Below are 21,175 nucleotides of genomic sequence, written 5' to 3'. Positions count from 1 at the left end.
AAAGACAGATTGGTAATTAGGAAGCAGGAAGTTCATTTTTGAAGAATCTTTAAAGATTTCTTGAAATATGATAACACTGCTTCCTTAAATGTTCTAACTGCATAGCACCAAGTATTGTTTTTTACATTATTTACGCACTTACTTTTCAAATCTGGTTTGAATTGTATCTACACAATACATATTTCCATGTACTTTTAAATATTCAGATTAGAAATTACTGATATGCATGCTGCTGAGATTTGTATAGGAATAGTATGGCTCAAGCTGATGCAAAAAAAGACTAGTTTTGAGTGAATTTGCATAGGAACATAAATTATCCAGGATATTCAAAGCTGTAAATTAGTGGTAAGACATATATAGCTCTCTTGTGGCTCACAGAAGTACAACAATTCTCTTTATTTCACATTTGTCTATTGTGACACTTTCTTCAGGCTTCTTTGTGGGCTCCCCTTCTTGGCCTGCGCTGAGTTTCCAGTTTTGCACTCACAGTGTGGTTGCTGATGGTGGATGCATTTGAGAACTTCAAGGTAATGAACTGCCTAAATGAATGCTGAACTTGATACTTCCCTTTCCTTCTGTCTACACCACAGGGCTAAGCAGATGAAAATTACAGTCACTACCTGTATTAAAGGTAAAAGTTTAGCTATTAACAATGGTTGGATTAAATATGACTAACCAGTAAGAGATATTTTATTTAGCTGTATGGACCACCTATACGTACATATGTGCATGCAAATATTATATACACCATAAAATACAGAATATTATAGTATGTGTGTATATAATACATGTGTATTATGTGTGCTTTATATACATATATATACATATATATGTAAATATATAAACAAAAGTATACAAATATCATTTTGGACCAGAGGATCTCACAGTTTAACCAACATAAGAAGAAATTATTTAAAAAACACTCCCCTGAGCTGGATTCATTCAAAGTTCAAAGGAAAGATGAAAACAAAATGGCAGTTATTGCATTTTTTTAAAAGCTGATTCAAAACATGAATTCTTTTTCTTCATCTTTAAGGTCCAGAAAAAAACTGTCATAATGTTTCCACAAAGTGATAAAAGTCTGAGCATCTGGCCCTGGATAGTCATCACAAAGTGAATTTATCAACATTTGGGATAATTGTCCTTCACTGTTGTAAGTGACTGTCCTTCTGTTTTGATCCTGCCTAAAGACCCCTACTGTTTTCATATAAAAGATTCTGTTGCCAAAGTGCATTGTAATCATTTTAATAAAATTAAATCCCATTTCCCAGGGCAGAGAAAATAATTAAGGTTAACTAAATATATAACAATTCTTTGTAACCTTCGTAAAATTTATTTTTAAATATCATGCAAATACAAAATCATAAAGCAACAACTTCATGGGTAAATGCTAACTTGCTTCTTCATTTTTCCCATATATCTTGTACACATACTCCATAATGTAGTAAGATGCACAGTTGAGGTGAAGAAAAACACTGCTTTTTTCCCATCTACACTGTAACAATTGGATTGGCATATTTACATTTTTGATGACATGGACAAGCAATGTTTTGGAAATTAAAACGCGCCATGAAGAATCAAAGTGAGTACACATTTGTTTGGTGCAGGGCAGGCTACTATGATGTAATCACACATTTTACAAGTGTGATGTCTACTGCAAGGAGAAAGACTTTGTCCTGCCAGTGACACTGATGAGGATCACTTTATAATCCCACTTAACTGAAACACCATAGGAAGTTGAATATAACTAGTTCAAACACCATTATTAAAAAATTCTCCCTCCACCCAAATCATTTACAGTAAAAAGACAAATCAATGAAAATTTTAGTCTCTAAAGATGAATGATTATTTCTCTAAGAAGACATAAAATATGAAAACTCTAAAGATCCAAACCTTTTCTTGAAATGGAATTAAGCACAACTTATTAAAACTGTCTTCATGATGTTGTGTGGCATTGGAACAAAAGAACTTCATTATTTAACTCCAGATACTTCAGAAAAACCTCAGGCTAACAATCCAGTCCGTTAAAACACATTTCTTTAAAAATGTGAAAATCCTGTTAAACTTGCAAGTCTTGACATTCACCTGGCTGTTGCAACTCAGATATCTCTTTGCAATCAGAAACTTATACAAATATTATTCAGAAGCTCAAATCCAATTTGTTCTCATCGGAAATTGCTCCAGTGGAACAAAACATTCATGTTTCAAATAAAAAAACCACTAAGACGAAAATTAAATAAAATAGTTAATGGAACTCTGAAAACCAGGAACACATTGCCAACTACCACAATGAATTAAACTAGCCAATTCTCTCCAGTGTCTTTAATAAATAAAATCACGCGCATCATGAAATGTCACCAAACCTACACGTACTTTGAAGGACTTACGTACCGACGCTGTAAAATCTTCGCCCTTTAAAATCAAGTCCACTTCATTTAACTGCTGCAAAACACTGCTGCAGAGGAGCCTTGTACATTTTTTTTCCAGGCAACTGCTCAGCTTTCCACCAGCCCTGTGACCTTTGAACTCCCTTCTGCTTCCCGCCCCCTCCCACCCCCCTTCTGCAGTCGAAGCCTCTGAGCTGGTCTCGTTTGCATAAAGCTCAGGCAGTGCTCCAGCAGCTGAAACGGAATGCTGGGTAAGGGATTGTGCAATTGCGGCTCTGCCGGGTACCTGAATCGCCGGAGAGGAGGAACGGCGGTGGGGAGTGGGCGCCGCTTTTCCTGGGCTGTCAGCATCCCCGTTCCCCAAGCAGGTTAATGGATAAACCATTTTAGCGTCTGCTTAGAGTACTCCTCTCGCTGCTTACCCCCTCCCACAAAAAGAAGCTATCGGCAGCGACTATGGTAACCAAGGAAACCCAAATAGTCAAATACTTCATTTAAATATGTGACAATCCAGTTTAAATTTTTCATTAACTTCTCATGTTTTTGAAACATAGCTTTCTTTCTCTTTTTTTTTTTTTTTTTTTTGCAGTTGAGATACATATTGCATGTATCAGACACACGGCTATTCTTATTGTTGTGGTTTAAACAGCACCTTACAGGCATAAATTTATATTAGTCACTATCCAAATATATGAGGTCACAATGGTAATTCTGTAAAATGTTAAATGCACCCTAGTGTCTTACAGACTATCATCCTAAATGGTGTCCAAAAAATTGATTGTGAAGAATTTAGGTCCCAGGTTGCCTTTAAAACAATACAGCAGTGAGAATGAAGAGCAAAGTTAAACTACGCATGTAAATCTGGGCATGCCTATAGCCCTAAGGCTTGTGTGTCTTTGGCAAAGATGTTCAATGTTATGCTGTTCTTTGCTGGAGTTATTTCTTCCCTGGTCTTCCTACACGCAGCAGTCGCTATATTTGACACATTAACTTCTCTATTGCTCATAAAGCCAAGAAGAGGCTGTTTTCTAGATTAGATAAAGGAGTGTCATGTTTATATAGATTTTTCTAGATATACATAAAAGCACATATTCATTTCTAAATGGTAAACAAATAGCAACATGCATCACCACATAACTAATCAACTCATTTTTAAAATTAACTAATTTTCCTCCATTTGAGTGAATAATATCTACAAAATAAAAGGTTTAATAGAATTATTCCATTGTGAAAGGATAAAACATAAAAAATTAATTAAATGCATAAAAATTGGCATAGATAAGGCTTACTGAATTATAAATAAATTTCCAATGGCTAGCAATATTAACGTTTCAAAATTTTTATTTTAAAATTTGTTTTTTAATTACTTCAAACATTCCTTTTGCAATATACTGAAAGCCATCAATGAATTCTGAATGATATACTATGTAATTTATAAGACATATAAACCAGTGCAACACAGAATTTTTAACATTGAAAAAATAAATTTGAAGCTCTTTGACATATTTCCTAATAATCTGTCTTATGTTATTTTTTGTACACATAGAATACAAAAATTAGTGATGCTTTTTTCTTATACATGTTTAAAAGAATAACTTTTAAGTGTAATGATACCAGCATTTCTGTGTTATATCTGACTACATCAACAATTTAATCATATTCGGTCAATTCAAGTGCATGTATCACACTGCACACTACAAATACCTCTCAAAGTTTTTGTTTAAAGCAAAACACACATCAGCCCGCTTAATTTAAATCCCATCAAATACAAATAAGTGTTGGAGTAATTTATAAAATCACCAACCTGTTCAAATAGCTGATGTCTTAGTCCATACACTCTTTATTCATTAGAATCCAAAATAAATTGATTATCATTTTATAATGTGTCAGCATCACAGACGGTACAGCTCCTCCTGGTTCAGCGGAATCTTCTGAAATTTCCCAGCCCTGTGTTTTATTGCTGGTACCATATGCTTTATTGTTCAGCGACAAGAGCTTCACTAGGCACAAAGACTCATTACCTACTGCTTGCTGCACGGCATCAGCCTCTCTGAGGCTGCCTATATGTGATCACATGGAGTTTTGTCTGAGAAAGCCAGGCGTGCCACTGACTTCACTGTGTCTATGGATATTTTTATCAGCTGAGATCTACTAGGAGGAAGGAATAACAGATCAAGAAGCTGCTCCAAGTCATTAATGCAGCACAACTTATGGAAAACCCTTCACACAACATTCGTTTGTTATTATTATAGAAAATGTTTAAGCAGGCATTCAAAAGAAGTTAGCTAGATCTTATTTTAATAAGAGCCTGAATAATTTAAGGAAGGAGAACTTGTAAAAAGCCATTTCTTGCTTTATGATTTCTGGAAATATTTCGTACAAATGACATTACAGAGTCTCCCTAACGAATGATTTGGCAAATTATTTTAACCTTTAGATTGCTGATGCTTCTTTTTCTTGAAGGTTTTTCCTAAAAGTGTATGTGTTGTTTCCATCAAATACTCTGCAGTTACGGTCTCAATCAGCAAAAGATAGTAAATATGAATTAAAGCAGGCATCCTAATTACTTTTGATAAGGTAGATGGGAAGATGTGTCATTTTTATTGATGTATATAAATGATGTGAGTGATTAATTTATCTTATGAAAAGATGACACATTCCTAGAACAGCTGAGTTAAAAGAACAATGAAGATTTCAATTTAAAGATCTCCAGGACATATGGTTCATATTAATTCTTAAAATTGCAGTAACTTCTTTTAGACAGATTACCTCAATACAGCAGATGGTTTACCTTATCTGATTTCAGTGCTAACAAGTAGTTTCAGAGATAACTACTCAATATTTATAGAAAATTTCTGATGCATAAACATTGCATTTATATATTTTATATGCATAGGTATACAGTATGTATTCATACTTAGATAATTTTTCTTAAAATATCTTAATTACTGAAAATTATTACTCAAAAATTAAAAACAGCATGGATTTCAAAATAGAAAGCCATTTTGTTATTATAACTGGATAAAAAGTCTATATCCTTTCTCTGTAATAATTAGTTCAAATTGAATTAGTATTTGAGAGCTTATTGCTTGTGATTCTTGGTGAAAATCTAATGATAAATACACGCAAGTATAACAAAGTACACAGAACTGAAAGCCAGGAGCATCATACATTAAATCAGAAAATAAATTTTTATACTTAGATTTATGCAATAATCTGATAGTGTTTGTAAAATGTGCAATAGTTAATCTTCAAAAATTTGCATAATATGTGCATTTAAATCTTTTGTTAAAAATTGCTTTCTGGATTAAAAAAAAGCATCCATTAGAATTTTAAAAACTCAATTGGAATTTTAAAATTAAGTTTTAGCCAGAAAAAACAAAATAGTTAAATAGTTCAATCTTTTAATATAATATTCCACAGCATTCCTTGTGATATTATTTGTGGGATTAGTATTGATCAAGAATATTTCATGTCAAATATCTTCTTTTGTTTTTTTCTTAACACTGGTAGAAATATTCACATGAATTTTAAAGGATACCTCTTCTGCATGTGTTGCAGTATGCTCATTTCATTCTTCCTTTTGCACACAGTAGCTATGCTAAAGATAAAAAAAAATTAGGGCATTAAAAGAAAAAAACAAAATGTTCCTGGTTTATAATATAACTTCAGGCTCATAGAGACATGTACATTCAAGTTAATATCTTGGATGATGTCATCACGCTAATGTACAAGGAAATAAACAAAAGGCAGCCATTTTTCTCTTACTGCATCACTTCAAAACAGTGAAACAAAATGGTTGCCAATGAAAAGAAAGAATGAGCAGAAAATTAAGTTACTTCCTAGTCCTTAGAAGACAAGAGTTGGAAACATGAGGTATGAACTTAAAAACAAACCACACACACATATATATGTGTGAATTTTGTGTGCCTATATGCAAAGAAAAAGACACTGAGAAAAATATATATAAATAGCTACAAAGAATATGAGGAAAGCCAATATTGAAAACAAGAAATAAATGGTAAGTGTCCAGTGGAAAGATTACTGTTCATAAACTATGTATTAAATATAAAAATCTGTTAATTGTTGAAAAAGATACATAAAAGTAGACACCAGAGCTAGAAAGATAAAGAAACAGCATGAGTCATCAACCAGGAAAAATCCCTGCAGTTCTACTATTGTTGTAAGTGAATTTAGTGAATTATTCTAGCATGTTTAACATTCTTTATTTGCTTCTAATTAGAAAGGAAGAGGGCGGGAGAGAGGGTGGGAGGAAAAAGAGAGACAGAGAGCAAGAGTGAAAGCAAGAGAAAGAGAGAGAGAGAGGATCTTTCATTACTGGTTCACTAATGAAATGCCTCTAAACAGCTAGGGTGGGACCTATCATGTTAAAACCACGAGCCTGGAATTGGTCAGGTTGTGCCACACGGGTGTCAGGAACCCAAGTAATTGAGTCATCATCTACAGCCTTCCAGAATGCTTTAGCAGGAGGCTGGATTGGAAGAAAAATGACTGGGATTTGAAATAAGTGTTCCAGTATGGAATATAGGTATCCCAAAAGGCAGTTGAACTACTGTGACAAATGTCCACCCTTGTTCAAGGCATCTTAGGTCTTAGTTTTCAAGTGTTCATACTAGGAATGGAAAAGCCTTTGGAGAGCATGTCATGGAAATATACAGCAATGTTTTCATGTTTTAATTCTGCTAAGCATAGTCAATTAATGTGAATAAAATGAAAATATCATCTACAATTCTAACATTGAAAGGAATCATCTTAATTGCACAATCATATAAAATCAATTAAGATTTTTGAGAATAAGAGATCTTTTTTTCTAGTACACACAGAAAAAAAAGTAGAAATACATTTAGGATGTCATTTGAAATCTCATAAAAAGGCCTAAAGAATGTAAGAAATTATGAAATATACCTATATTTCCAATAATTCAGAATTTTCAGTCAGTCTAAAAGTGTGACAACTGCCGTGGTGACTCTCACATTGTATAATGAACAACAGTACCCCCTCTTTTATAAAACTTTCCTCAGCTACAAATTCTTTAAATTGGGAATTAGCAGGAAAACGCAAGATCACAGTTTAAGGAAACAAATGGCACCCAAGAGAAAAAAGAGATTTAGCTTTAAATTCATATATCAAAATTTGTAACTTGACAAGGATCATTTCAACTCTGTTTATTCATATTAGCTTGATTTTTCTACAAAGACAACATGACATAATAGAATCATTTTTCTTTTGATCCACTTTCCAAAATTAAGCGAATATTCCCAGAAGCAACATTAAGTGTTTACTGTCTAATTCATGCAAAAATGTAGGCATCGGGGCCCGGCGGCATGGCCTAACGGCTAAAGTCCTCGCCTTGAACACCCCAGGATCCCATATGGATGCCAGTTCTAATCCCGGCAGCTCCACTTCCCATCCAGCTCCCTGCTTGTGGCCTGGGAAAGCAGTCGACGACGGCCCAAAGCTTTGGGACCCTGCACCCGCGTGGGAGACCTGGAAGAGGTTCCAGGTTCCCGGCATCGGATTGGCGCGTACCGGCCCGTTGCAGCTCACTTGGGGAGTGAAACATCGGATGGAAGATCTTCCTCTCTGTCTCTCCTCCTCTCTGTATATCCAGCTTTCCAATAATAATAAAATCTTAAAAAAATATATAGGCATAGACCTATGGTAAACAGATGATCCATTGGTCATTCTATGGCAGGACGGAAGCCTTACTGACACCTTCATATATGCTGTTTGGAGTCATATTAGTGGGTATTTCTTCTTGAATTTATTCTTTATCAAGTCAATTTTTTTTGATGCATTGAATCTACCTTCACAACACATTCAGAGAAAATAATAGGTTGGCTTTGTCAGCCACAGAATTCAGAATTCATCTAATTCAAATCAACAATCATTTATTGAGAATTTAACGCAGAGCTCAGCCAACCTCTGAGACAGTGGCTAGACACATGAAATGAGATATAAACTGTTTCAAGAAGATCATAGTCTCATTAGTTAAAAAAATAAATAAGAAAAGAATTAAGAAAAGAAAGTAGAAGGAAGGAAGAGAATAAGAAAAATGCTGAGCATGTTATCCAAAGGTGACTAAGTAGGAACTCCTTTATAAGTTTGAGTATTTTATTGATTGTGCATTTTATGTAGAATCGATGCTCTTTCTTTATTTTTAATATTGTTCCCTAAAATCCAGAGAATCACTATTATAATGGAAAATGACTTATCAATGCCATTATTTATCATAAGTTCTTGGATCTTATAACCTAGTACACATACTATTGCTCTTATAATACAACATGTAATGCAATATTATCATGTTTAAAGAATGGCTGAGAATTCTTTGTTACTTTGCCATCTAAAGGTTTGGAACCCTGCACCCGTGTGGGAGACCTGGAAGAAGTTCCTGGCTCTTGGCTTTGGATCAGCTCAGTTCTGGCCATTGCAGCCACTTGGGGAGTGAACCAGCAGAGGAAAGATCTTTCTATTTTTACTTCTTTCTATATGTCTGCTTTTCCAATAAAAAATAAATCTTTAAGAAAAACAAAACAAAAGAATGAGTAAAAGTTCTTTGTGGGAAAGGTAAGTGTGTTCTAGGCAGAAGAACTAGAATACACACAAATTCTGAGGTATAACTAATTATTGTAGGTGTAAAAGAAACAAGCAAAATCATTCAAAAATGCTAAGGTTGCATTATGGTGATGAGATTTTGTGTTTGTAACGCTGCAGTATTTTTAATTCAAGACTACACAGAATCAGTTGGAATCAGGCCAGGACGATGGGACACAAAAGGACACTGCCAAAACATGTTGGAAAAAGTTAGTCAATCCTTGAGTGAAGACCTTGACAGCCCTCTCAGATGTCAAATACACTGAATGAAGACACCACCGGCAGATACTTAGCCTAGAGAACAGGGACAATTCGGAATCCAGATTTGTACTTTGAGACAGCCTGGAAAACTATACCTTTCAGCAAGGTTTAAACAATAAGAGGAAACTTACTTATTTATCATTCAGTGGTAAACTTAGGATGTCTACCATTCACATCAAAGGATACAAAGGCACCATCCTGGCTTCTATGGGCACAACATCTGGTAGAGAAACTCAAAGACAAAATCTAATGCCAGATACAAATTCTATTCTTCATAAATGGCTGTATGAGTATAGAATTTTTCTCAAAGGTTTGACCCAAGATGAGGAAAGAACTGAGAGTGACTTCCTTTTTCACCATAAAACTTCTAATCTGGAATACTATCATTTGAACTTGAGTGTGATACTCATGTTAGAAAATCATATGAAAGTATTCTATACAGATTAGAATCATGGTCCTGATCAAGAAATCCACTTCCATGCTTTATATTAACCTTACAACATGAATACATACAAGAAATAAATTAGATTTCTCCTTTAGGCAAATGTTTAATAAGCATACTGCTAGTGACTGGCTTCTTTGATATGAAACATGCATTTTCTTTCTTGTTCATATAGTCAGCTTCCTATTTAGTATTCATTATTCATGTCTGTTTTTATCAAAGAGCACATTACACGAAACCAAACATGTTTGGCTCTGGCTTTTATTTATAGAAAGAAGGAATTTATACAGCCTGATTATACAGGGGTATGTTGTTATGCACAGTTGTTTTCACAGAACCCATATATTCTTTAATAACAGAAAGTGATGGCCTTTAATTTGAGGGGACCTCCTGGTTAAAAGACAAATATTTCTTTCTATAACCAAATCAGTTTGGAACATCAAAATGCTTTGAAGAAATTGAATTAACCTTAAAATAATAATAAAACAAGTTATTTAGACCATTGTCTCAATATACTCTATTTAGTTATTCTAATAATTTATAACATAACTAGAAACTCAGTGGGGGTTTAAGATACAAACTCCTGCCTCCACTGCAGGACCTCCAGATTGAGATCCTGGCTCTTGGATTTGGGCTGGCCCAAGCCCAGACATAGCTTTTGCTTGCATTTAGAGTATAAAAGAGAAGAGGGAAGACCTCTTTCTATCTTCCTCTGTGACTTTAAAAAAGATAAGCCTGAAAGAAGTAAGAACAGAGAGAAGTGTCAATGTATTTTACAAGAATATTATGACCCCTGATGATTTTACTTGACAACAATGCATACTATTGCCATTTTCTGTAGGCCATAGTCTGATTTGGATCTTTGCCTCTTTAATTATTGACCATTATTCATGGAACATACAGCAGTGATGGCTGAGACAAAACCAGGCATTACATTGCCAGTTTCATAGCCACTCACAGCAAGACGTTTTCAAAGGTTTCTATTTTTACCTATATATTTTTGTGTTATTACATTTCTGCTCTATTTATTTGATCTTGTAAGCTTATGATAATGTTATCCAATTTAATATATGCTGTGCACTCTATGGAACTAGATGGAAGCAATAAATTTATGGTTTTGTGGTGTACAAGAGTAATGCTACCTTTAAATACAAAGATGTTTTAAGAAATCATAGTTGTAATTGAAGCATGGAATCACCTAATTAATATGTATTATCAGTGTAGTAGAATATCAGACAGCCATTAAAATTAGAATTTATTATGATTATGCAAAATATAAAAAGCTTGCAACACAATAATTGGTAAAAAAGTATCAGAATTACAATTATGAATGAATGGGATTATAAGTAATATATCTCAAAGGGGAGGTATAATGAAAGCGCAGCAGAAATAAATATGTCCTTAGGTAGAAACAGAGAGAAGTATATCCCCTTACTTGCAATACAAGGATGGTCTCACAGCAAAACAACAGATAAGCCCCTACATTGTTGGGAGACACCTCAATGGCAGAATGATGGACTTCTGAGGGTACTTTAAAGACAGTTATTGAAACACTGGAGAGGAGAATAATGGGGGGTATGGTGGGGAGGGGAAAGGGAAACCCCAATACCTATTAAACTGTCATAAAGAATTTAAAACAGAGATGTATTTAGAACAAAAATTTCTATTAAGGATCTATAGTAATAAATGTAAACTAGGACCAGATAATAATAATAATAAATAAAGCACTGTAATGGACAAAATACTAAAGTCTCATGTTAACTCATGTTAAGTCTCTTTTATGGCCAGAAGTTTCCTGAGTAGCGAAAGTGTAGCAGCTAAACCTTTACTCTGTTGATATCCCACTAAGGCATGATTGTTCAGATTCATGACTCTGAACTTATCTGTTTTGAATTTTGCTATGGTTATTGATTATATATTGAGAAAGAGCTAATGATTACATAACTGGAGACACTTTCTCAGGCAACAATTTCAGTGGCAGCTTTAAACCTTTATTGCTCAAAAGATCTTCAACTACAAAGACAGCCTGCAATGGAAGCCCATTCTCAGCACATAAGCACAAGGGTTGGAGGGAGGTGGTCCTTTTGATTTTTCACATTCTCTTCTCTCCTTCACTCGGTGAACTCTCCCCTGTGCACTTCCCTCTATCATTGTGATATCAAAACCCTACGTAGTGCTTTGAATGTAGATGCTAGATACTCATGGGTCATAGTTTCCTACAGTGCACCAAACTGCTTTAAGTTTCCTTGCCCTACTTTCCCTAAAATTAACTCCCTGATGGGGGAGCAGTACAACCTACTCAACAAAATCCCTAATCTCTGGACTCATGAGGTCATTTATTTCCCCAGTAGACAACATTTTGAAGTTCAGTCTTGTCTTGATGTTTTCCTCTCCCGAAACCCCAAGTCCTGAGCAAAAAAGTAAAAATAAATAGATACGTAACAACTACCTGTACACATATCCTAGACTAATTAGGGGCCACTGCACCATCATCAGAATACTGTATCACTGATCAACCGAAGGAAAATCAAGAGGACCACAGCCCAACCAAGAATGTTACTTACCACACACCTGTCCATCACAGTTTCAACCTACGAGATCAATGGACTAGATAAAAAATTTCAGAGTTTAAAGTAAAAAACTGATTAATTCAACAGAAAACCGAGGCAAATCAACCAAGAATTGGTTGTGGGCCTGGTGTGATAGCATAATGGCTAAGGTCCTCGCCTTGAACACACCAGGATCCCATATGGGCGCCGGTTCTAATCCCGCAGCTCCACTTCCCATCCAGCTCCCTGCTTGTGGCCTGGGAAAGCAGTTGAGGACAGCCCAAACCCTTGGGACCCTGCACCCCCATGGAAGACCCGGAAAGAAGTTCCTGGCTCCTGGCATCAGGTCGGCGCAGCATCGGCCATTGCATTCACTTGGGGAGTGAATCATCGGATGGAAGATCTTTCTCTCTGTCTCTCCTCCTCTCTGTACATCTGCTTTTCAAATAAAATAAATAAACCTTTTTTTTAAAGAATTGGTGGCATGAGACTGTATAAGTTGAGTAAATTTGTGAATTTCCATGTGTTACAACTAAAACATTCTTGTTTCTGTACTTAAACAGTTTATGCTTTAGATTCAGGAAATTATCTCTGAGATTTCTTTGATTTACAACACTTTGGTAAAGTACACTTTTGTAAACAAAGATGGAAGAAGGAAGTGTTTGTCTTTTTCCTCTATTTATTTCCTCCAAAATTCAAATACTGCTTATGAGTATTTATATTTGCATGGCAATGATTGTTTGCATGAGTTCAGATAAAAATCTGTTCTCTTCATAATAGAATATACTTGGAAATGTTGGAAAATCTAAAAAGTATGCACAGAATGCTTGACTCAAAGGGTTCACAACCTTAAAGTTAATGCATAAGGTTGCCACTTTTTAGTAGGACCTAAAAATTTAAAGGATTAAATAATGCAATGAAGCAATCTAAGTCTTCCTGAATTGGCTTCCTGACATTGAGAATTTATTAAATACAAAAACACTATATAGGAAATCAGCCTCTCTTGATATGTTTATACTTAGTCAACTCCTAAAATACAATAAAATTGCTATTTGTTGTTCATTGTAAGATACAAACTCATTTGTTGTGTTTCTGATTTTGATTTTTTTTTAGTATTTGCCTTTTGAGTTTTAATGTCAATTGCCTGTCAGATTTCCACAATACAACTCCTAGCAAAATTGTGTTGGTATGGTCCTTTGAAATGATGATTCCCATATAATAAAGTCAAACAATGGCTTCATACAGTTAGCCTAGGAACCATCCTCTTAATATCACGTTTTAAAATATGGCTGGAAATGTTCTGAGTATTGATTTCTAGCTGTCAAACCCTTCCTTTCCCACACAGGATCAGATGAGACCAGCACAGGTCCATCATGGCCACAAGGAACGCACAGAGGATAGCTACACATGATTATCAGTGGTGTTTTAGAGAAGAAAGATCTTAATCACAAGGATGGAATAAAAATTAAGATGGGGTTACTGGTGTGAACCCTAAAAAAAATTTTAGCTAAAGTCAAGAGTCACAAAAAGACTGCCAGAGTTAGCTTCTAGACAGTGACATCACTGGGAATTCATAATGTTAGTGATCCATAAACAGCTCTCACACTAAGATGCTGAGGAATTCTGATCTCTTTGTGAATGAGAAGCAAGGATTGAGCTGGCTTGAAATTTGAGGAAACATGAAATGATCAATGACAGGCTTTTGGAAAACCTGGATATTATCAGCCAAGCCTGGATGATGTGTCTGAGAAGAAGAGTCACTTATGATGTACTGCCGGAGACAGAGCAGTTCACTCTTGGACAGCAAACCTCAGAACACAGAGCTCACTGTGCCGCGATGTCTGGAACGAAAGTGAGGTTGCTGGCCCAAGAACAACCACTTGAGGACATGCCAAGTCATATTATTCAATGACCAAATTATTACTCAAAAATTATGCCATCTCTAAAACCATTCACTTTTCTCCCAGACCCAATTGCTTACAGTTCATTGAACTAGTATATTCCAAAGGGGGATGGAGCAAATGTCTCCTACCGACTGTACCTGGAATTCCTCATGAAGAGTGGGCAGTTCAAGGACAGTCCTCCTCCTCCCCACCAAAAAAAATTACTGGCTTTGCAACAGTGATTCTGGCAACTTGGGAAATGAGCAGTACCAGCAGGTGTCTTAGCCCCAAATACTGAACACACGGTCCTCACCCAAGCCTTACGGCTTAGAGGCTGCAGAGAACAAACATTAACACTGGCTCTGAGAAAAAAAGGCCTTGGCTTCCCTTAGTATAGGTAGACTTGGGGCCTCCTAAGGGTTCAAGGATGCTGGAAGAAAAATGAAAGAAGTCTGCCAATTTTCCAAATCTGCTTGGAAAGTAGAGATCTGTCTTCTATTGATATGATCACTTGCATTTTGGTTCCAGAGATAGGGCTGCATATATGATTTATGCAAAGGTGCTGACAAATTATAATCACTATGCCTTAAATGACAGTGCCACACACCTAGATGAATGCTCTATCTGACCCTGCATTCAATCTTAATCAACACTTCTATTCCACTGGAAGTCCCTGGTGGTGGAAACTACTAATTTCTGGTTTGTAGTATAGACAGAGAAATATCAATATGTTGTTGCTATGAACTGACAGGGTACCTTTAACATAAACCCATATGGAGACTAACTGGGTCCATTCCTACCATGTGCCACAAATCTCTGCAGTTAAGTGAAGACTAGGAATTTTCCTGATCTAGGAAATTTCTTGATTGGAACACCTACAGCTTTTGCTCCTTTGATTCTGAAAGACACCTCTCAACTCTTTAATAGTAAGAAGAAGCCAGACCTTTTGTCACTCCTGTTGTAGTAACAAGAAACGGGATATGGAAGTCAACCCCTTAAACAGTGTGTTACAATGCAAATGCTACATATTGTTACATCAAAGTCTTCCACAGTCTCCCAGCTTCCATCCTGTAGCTTCGAGTTTCCTTTGCTGGGCTTTCAGTAAGCTTAAAACTCGCTGCATTGAGGACTTGGTACTACTAGTGAAAGGGAACATTTAGGATTGGAAGGACAGTGAAGGTAAAGGGCAGTGAATAGTTGAACGAACATTTCATGATAGAGCCTGGGAGCCTGAGAGATAGGGGCACCTGCAACTAGCCTCCACCCCTAATTGCATGGCCCCCTCCCTGTTTATGTTTATGGTTCCCCTTCCCTGTTCATGGTTATGGTTTTATGGTTTTATGATTTTAGCCTTGGTTTAGCCTTTAAAAAGGATGCTATACCATGACTCAAGGTCGATGCCTAGCCTCCTGCGTGAGGAACTGGCCCCGGCCCCAGCGCGCTGGTAATCGAATAAAGCCTCTTGCTTTTGCATCAAGCCTCGTCTTTGGTGGTCATTGGGGAAACTCACTCTCTCGAGACAGATGGTAAGGTGTTCCCTGTTGGGGGGGCCTTACACCAGTTCTACAAGGTCCCTAATCATCAGCCTCATTGGTCACTTGTTTCCCTTGGTAGATTATATCTTAATGCTCAGGTTGTCTTGAGGGGTTTCTTTTCTAAGAGCCACAGGTCCTGAGTAAAAAGTAGCCACTATCTGTATGTAGCCCCTAGACTGACTGGAGCTCACTTTGCCGTCATCAAAATTGATTGAAGAACAAAGTACCACTTCTCAATCGAAGGAAGCACTGCAGACCAGCCGGACACTAGGACATGAGCTATGCACCTGTTGCACTCAGCTTCATTTTACCTTTAACTCCTTGAGAAGCCTAAGAATTAAGCAGTAACTACTGAGTTTCTTGCTCTCAGTGTTGCAGTAGACACCTACTCACTTATATTTTGCAAATGTCAATGTGTTAGGTTAACAGACTCAGTTGCTCAGTGGAATGTATAGTAATTCACCTGGGTAGATTTAGGATTGTTCTATAATAAATATGTATGAATTTCTAGAATTCACAGTCTAGGGGATCTCAAGGATAAGGCCTTTCCTGAGTCATATTTATGCCCTTAAAAACTATCACAAAACTTTCCAATAGGGATATTCATAACAATTAAATGAGTTCTTGTGAAACAGTCCCCAGGTGCTGAGTTGTTGGGAGGTTGGATGTGACTTTTCCCCTTGTCTCTGCCTTTCACCCAGATACAGGGAGAAGGAAAAGAAAATGTGGAAACAAATATCTCACCCATTTTTCCCTGATCCTGGCCCCTTCCCCACCCTAATCAACTCTGTAAGAACCATCAAAAACAAACAAACAAACAAAAGCAATGCCATGTGTTCACAACCTTGGAGAAAACTATCTTTAGAAGGTTTGATAATGCTGGTAAAACCAGGCTTCTCAGAGCACTTTCAATTTGCAGTTTTCTGAGTTTTGTAAATAATACACATGAAAAGCCACAAATACTTCATAAGTCTTTCATGCTTCAACAACAGAGTAACAAGAAATGGATCAGGAAAGAAACCTTGTGATGTTTTTCCTCTTGCAGTTGTCCCAAGCTGGCAACATGGTTTGAGTCTTGTGAAAAATTTCTCCCATTGATAAAACTTCTTAGACTTCTTTCTCAAGCAGCCATCATCATTGCCATCCTCAATGTCAAAACCTCTTTTCCTTTCCCTTATTTTCTTTCACACTGAGAAGATGTGTTGTAGCCTATTCCTATGTTCACAAATAGGCCTTATGATTTTGTACACACTAAAATATGGAACACAGTTTCTCTGGAGCCACTGGTAGATTTCCTTTAGGGCAGAGATAATTGCACATTAAGGAGTGTTCAGGATTTGCTAATGGCCCTTCACAAACATCTTCACATTTGTGTCAGCACATCTTTTGATATGTAAGCCACTTTAAGAATACTATTCTGGTCAACAGAAGCTTTCTGTCAATTCATAAAACTAAGGTATAATTTAAAAAATTATTTATTTATTGAAAGGCAGAGTTACTGAGGGAAACAGGAAGATAGAAAGAGGGGAAGATCTCCCATCCACCCATTCACTCCCCAGATGGCCACAGTGGCAGAGGTTGGGCCAGGCCAAAGACAGAAGCCAGGAACTTGTTCTAGCATTCCCAATGGGTGTTTGGGTCTAGGGATTCAGGCACTTTTCCAGGTGCATTAGCAGAGAGTTAGATTGGAAATGGAGCAATCAGGACTCAATCAGTATCCATATCAGATGCCAGCATTGCAGAGGGCGGGGGTCCACGCAATGACACAGTACTGATCCTATATTGTCCATGCTTTAGTTCATTGTACATGTGTGTATACACACACAGAGGTAACATACATGTATATATGTATACATAAATATATTTATATACTTATGTGTTTATATTTTTTAGAATTAATTTATAATTTCACTGGCTCTTAATAGTCATTAGCATAAGAAACATTTTGAAAATATTAATTAATAATGAGATTCACTCCATCTGTCAAATTTGTAGCAGGCTGACCAGAAAAAAGGGGTGAAGGAGGGTGGGAGCCTGGTGCAGTGGCCTAACAGCGTAATTCTTCACCTGTCAGCATCAGCATCCATATAGGCGCCGGTTCTAATCCTGGCTGCTCCACTTTCCATCCAGCTCCCGGCTCGTGGTCTGGGAAAGCAGTCGAGGATGACCCAAGTCCTTGGGCCCCTACACCCATGCGGGAGACCTGAAAGAAGCTCCTGGTCCCCAGTTTCGCACTGGGCCACCTCTGGCCATTGCAGCCATTTGTGGAGTGAAATAGTGGAAGGAAAGCTGTTTCTCTATTTGCTGTCTTCTTTCTCTGTAACTATTACTTTCCAAGTAAAATAAATGAGTCTTTAAAAAAAAAAGATAAAAGGAGGAGGACTGATTTGTAAAGCAGGAATTCCTTAAGGCTTTTTGTCTTTCACACTGAGTGTTCTTTCTTGAGGCATGGGATACATGGTACTGTGTGAAGTACTAAAATTTCTGTTTTGTTATGAAAGTGCCCAAGCATAAAAGAGAATATAAAGCGTCCTCTGGTCTTGTAACTATTTTTTAAAGCATCTTTTAAATAGTAAATTAACTTTGTAGTATTTGCAGATGGGATAAAATTCAAATGAGCAGTTTCATTTGAATTCAGGAAATAAACTGTTGAAATAGAAATGCCATTTGTAGAAAATTAAAAAAACAATGAAAAATTGTTATTTAATTAAAGAAGCAAAAAAATACTCTTGGAGACTAGATTTGAAATGTAATACTACTCTATGTTTGGTATATGATTGCAATGGGGGAATCTCAAGTAATTATTAAACATAATTACATTGCTATTCTGTGGAATAGTAGAAGTTGTTTCTTCATTCCAAATGCATCCATTTATCCCTTAGACATCACTGATTCAATTCTCTCTTAAATTCATTTCTAGTATTTACCTACATCATTAAGTTGAAATAATAATTATAATTAATATTTATTAAATTGATAACTTATTTAATAATTATACCGTTTAATGATGTTTCTCTTTGTTTGCTGTCACTGTGTGGATATGTGCATGTGAGTGATTAAATGACTTCTATAATTAAAAAAAAAAAGAAATGTAATACTGCAATAAGGTGGAGCAATCCACCATGGGGGAGGGCACAGGGAGGGGATGGGGAAACATCAGAGCCTAAGAAACGTTGTTATAAAATGGAATGCAATAAAAATATATGTTCGTAAAAAAAAATACTCTTGGAGAAGAGATAACATGGTTCTCAACCCTTCTTTCTTCATTGGACAACTGTCATGCAGCTTTTCTGGGGAACTGTGCTCTCTAACTTGAATTTTTCAACATCTTGATCGACTTGAGATGTCTCCTCAGAAGTTTTAAACATTTATGTTCATCCTTAAATAGCCAGACAAGGTGAAAAGACTCCTTAGAAATTTATCAGGTTTCACAGTTGGGAAAAGCAAGGCATAAAGATTTCAAAATAGTGGGTCGGGCATGATGGCCTAGAGGTTTAAGTCCTCGCCTTGAATGCATCAAGATCCCATATGGGGCTCCACTTTCCATCCAGCTCCCTGCTTGTGGCCTGGGAAAGCAGTCGAGGATGGCCCAAGGCCTTGGGACCCTGCACCTTTGTTGGAGACCTGGAGGAAGCTCCTGGTTTCCAACTTCGGATCAGCTCACCTCCGGCCGTTGCGGTCACTTGGGGAGTGAATCATTGGATGGAAGATCTTCCTCTCTCTCCCTTCTCCTTTCTGTATATCTGATTTTGCAATAAAAAGAAATAAACCTTAAAAAAAGATTTCAAAATAGTTACTTGTTTATTTAGACTAATGCTGTTTTCATTCAAGTATTGTTGCTTTCTACTGCTTAATGCAGCAAGGTTTAAATTACATTTAGATGAATTTTACCAGGGCAAGTTTTATTATCATAAAAAATTAAAGAACTTCATGTTATGTAAGATGAATATATACCATTTAGGGTCACATTTCTTTGGCCTTTAATGCACTATGTGGAAGTGGACAGCTGTAACTATATATAGAAACAATAGTAATTTGTGCACCTATAATATTAACATTAGTGACTCAAATCACATCATAAATACTCATGAAACAGTTTGAAGATATTGATAAATCACTAAAGGAGTACATTTGTAGGCCATGTCCATAAATGGAAGTAGTCTTTTTTTCCCCATGATTGATGGTTAACACGATCATACATATATCTATTTTGAGCTTTGCTTTTAGATAGCACTTAACCACCTTGTCACTGTGTGGTTTTCCTTTCCATCAGAAATAGAATGGTTTGAATAATTCAAGCCCAATTTGTCAGCAAATGCAGCACAACTGCTGTCATATGTGGACGTAAGGAGAGGAGACACCCCAGTGCTGTTAAGGACAGATAGAATCTCTCAGTGGAAACTCTAAGGCTTAAGGGTACACAATGAGATCCTAGAACACCTGGATTAGATGTAAAGGAACAAGACAGAAGCGGATGCAGGAGAAGAAACAGATACTGATTGTTCATAATGACTATCACAATCATGGTTGAGGTGAAAGCTAGGAAGGGGTAGTGGCAGACCAATTCTCTCACTGCCTGGGTCGGTGTCATGGATCATTTTCAAAGTGGCTACGCAGAGAACACTGAGCAATTTCTTCTGCCTCTAGCGGGATTATATCTGCACATTTAAATTGATGTCATTATTTTAAAAATATTTTAGGAAAGAAGTCTGTCATTTTACCATTTAGCAATGGGGAAATTTCCAGGAAAAACAATAAAAGCGTCTTTGAGTTCCCTAAGGAAAGCAATACAGGCCAACTGCAACCTTTTGTTCTTGGATTACGATGAATGAGAAACAGTCTCACTCATTACATTCAGAGAAATTCCACAAAATGGTACAAAAAGAAGAAAATGATTTGAAATGCATGTTTAATATATTTCATGTTTATGACTGTAATCTCTTGATTTAGTTATCTTTCTTTGCCTTCTAGTGTTTCAAAGCTACAGGGTGACAATAGGGCCCCATTTCCCTCTTTGACAAAGCTATTCCTTTTACCATGCCTCTCTTCTTTACCCTGGATTGCTCTGGGACTCCTTCCAAGAATAGTCTGATAGTAAATTTTTATTTTTGCACACTTCTTTTAAAAGTCAGTTTCCATACATTTGTCTTAGTGAAATGAATTTAAATGTTTTGTTAGAAAGCTCTCCAAAAAAGATAATTAACAAAAAGTATGGTCAACAGATGACCATATCCTATTTCTCTGAGCCTTTGTCTCTGATTAGTCTAAAACTATTCAGAATAATTGTATGTACATCTTCATTAGTAGAGATCAGCAGATGACACATTTTACTGCTGTCTCCTTCATCCTCACTGATCAAGCTGTTTTTTTCCCTCGTACCAATAGTGATTCATTAAAGAGAGGGATAAAGCACAAAAGTGACTAAACTTTGCAGATGCTAAATATAACAAAAATAGAAGGATATAATTAAAACTCTTATATTCTTATTCCCATATAAATT

General features: G+C 36.3%; 1 protein-coding gene across 1 annotated transcript in view; it reads right to left on the bottom strand.

Annotated features, from left to right (window-relative positions):
- The window catches only part of CSRNP3 (cysteine and serine rich nuclear protein 3), a 98,701-nt gene extending 94,259 nt beyond the window's left edge, over positions 1-4,442 (bottom strand). Inside the window, exon 1 of the mRNA XM_004577103.2 lies at positions 4,192-4,442. The gene's annotated coding sequence lies outside the window, so the exon portion shown is untranslated. The remainder of the gene's footprint in view (positions 1-4,191) is intronic.
- Positions 4,443-21,175: the final 16,733 nt, after the last annotated feature.

Source organism: Ochotona princeps, chromosome 5 (genome assembly GCF_030435755.1).
Source record: "Ochotona princeps isolate mOchPri1 chromosome 5, mOchPri1.hap1, whole genome shotgun sequence".
Taxonomy (NCBI): domain Eukaryota; kingdom Metazoa; phylum Chordata; class Mammalia; order Lagomorpha; family Ochotonidae; genus Ochotona; species Ochotona princeps.
This window is presented reverse-complemented; position numbering and strand designations above follow the sequence as displayed.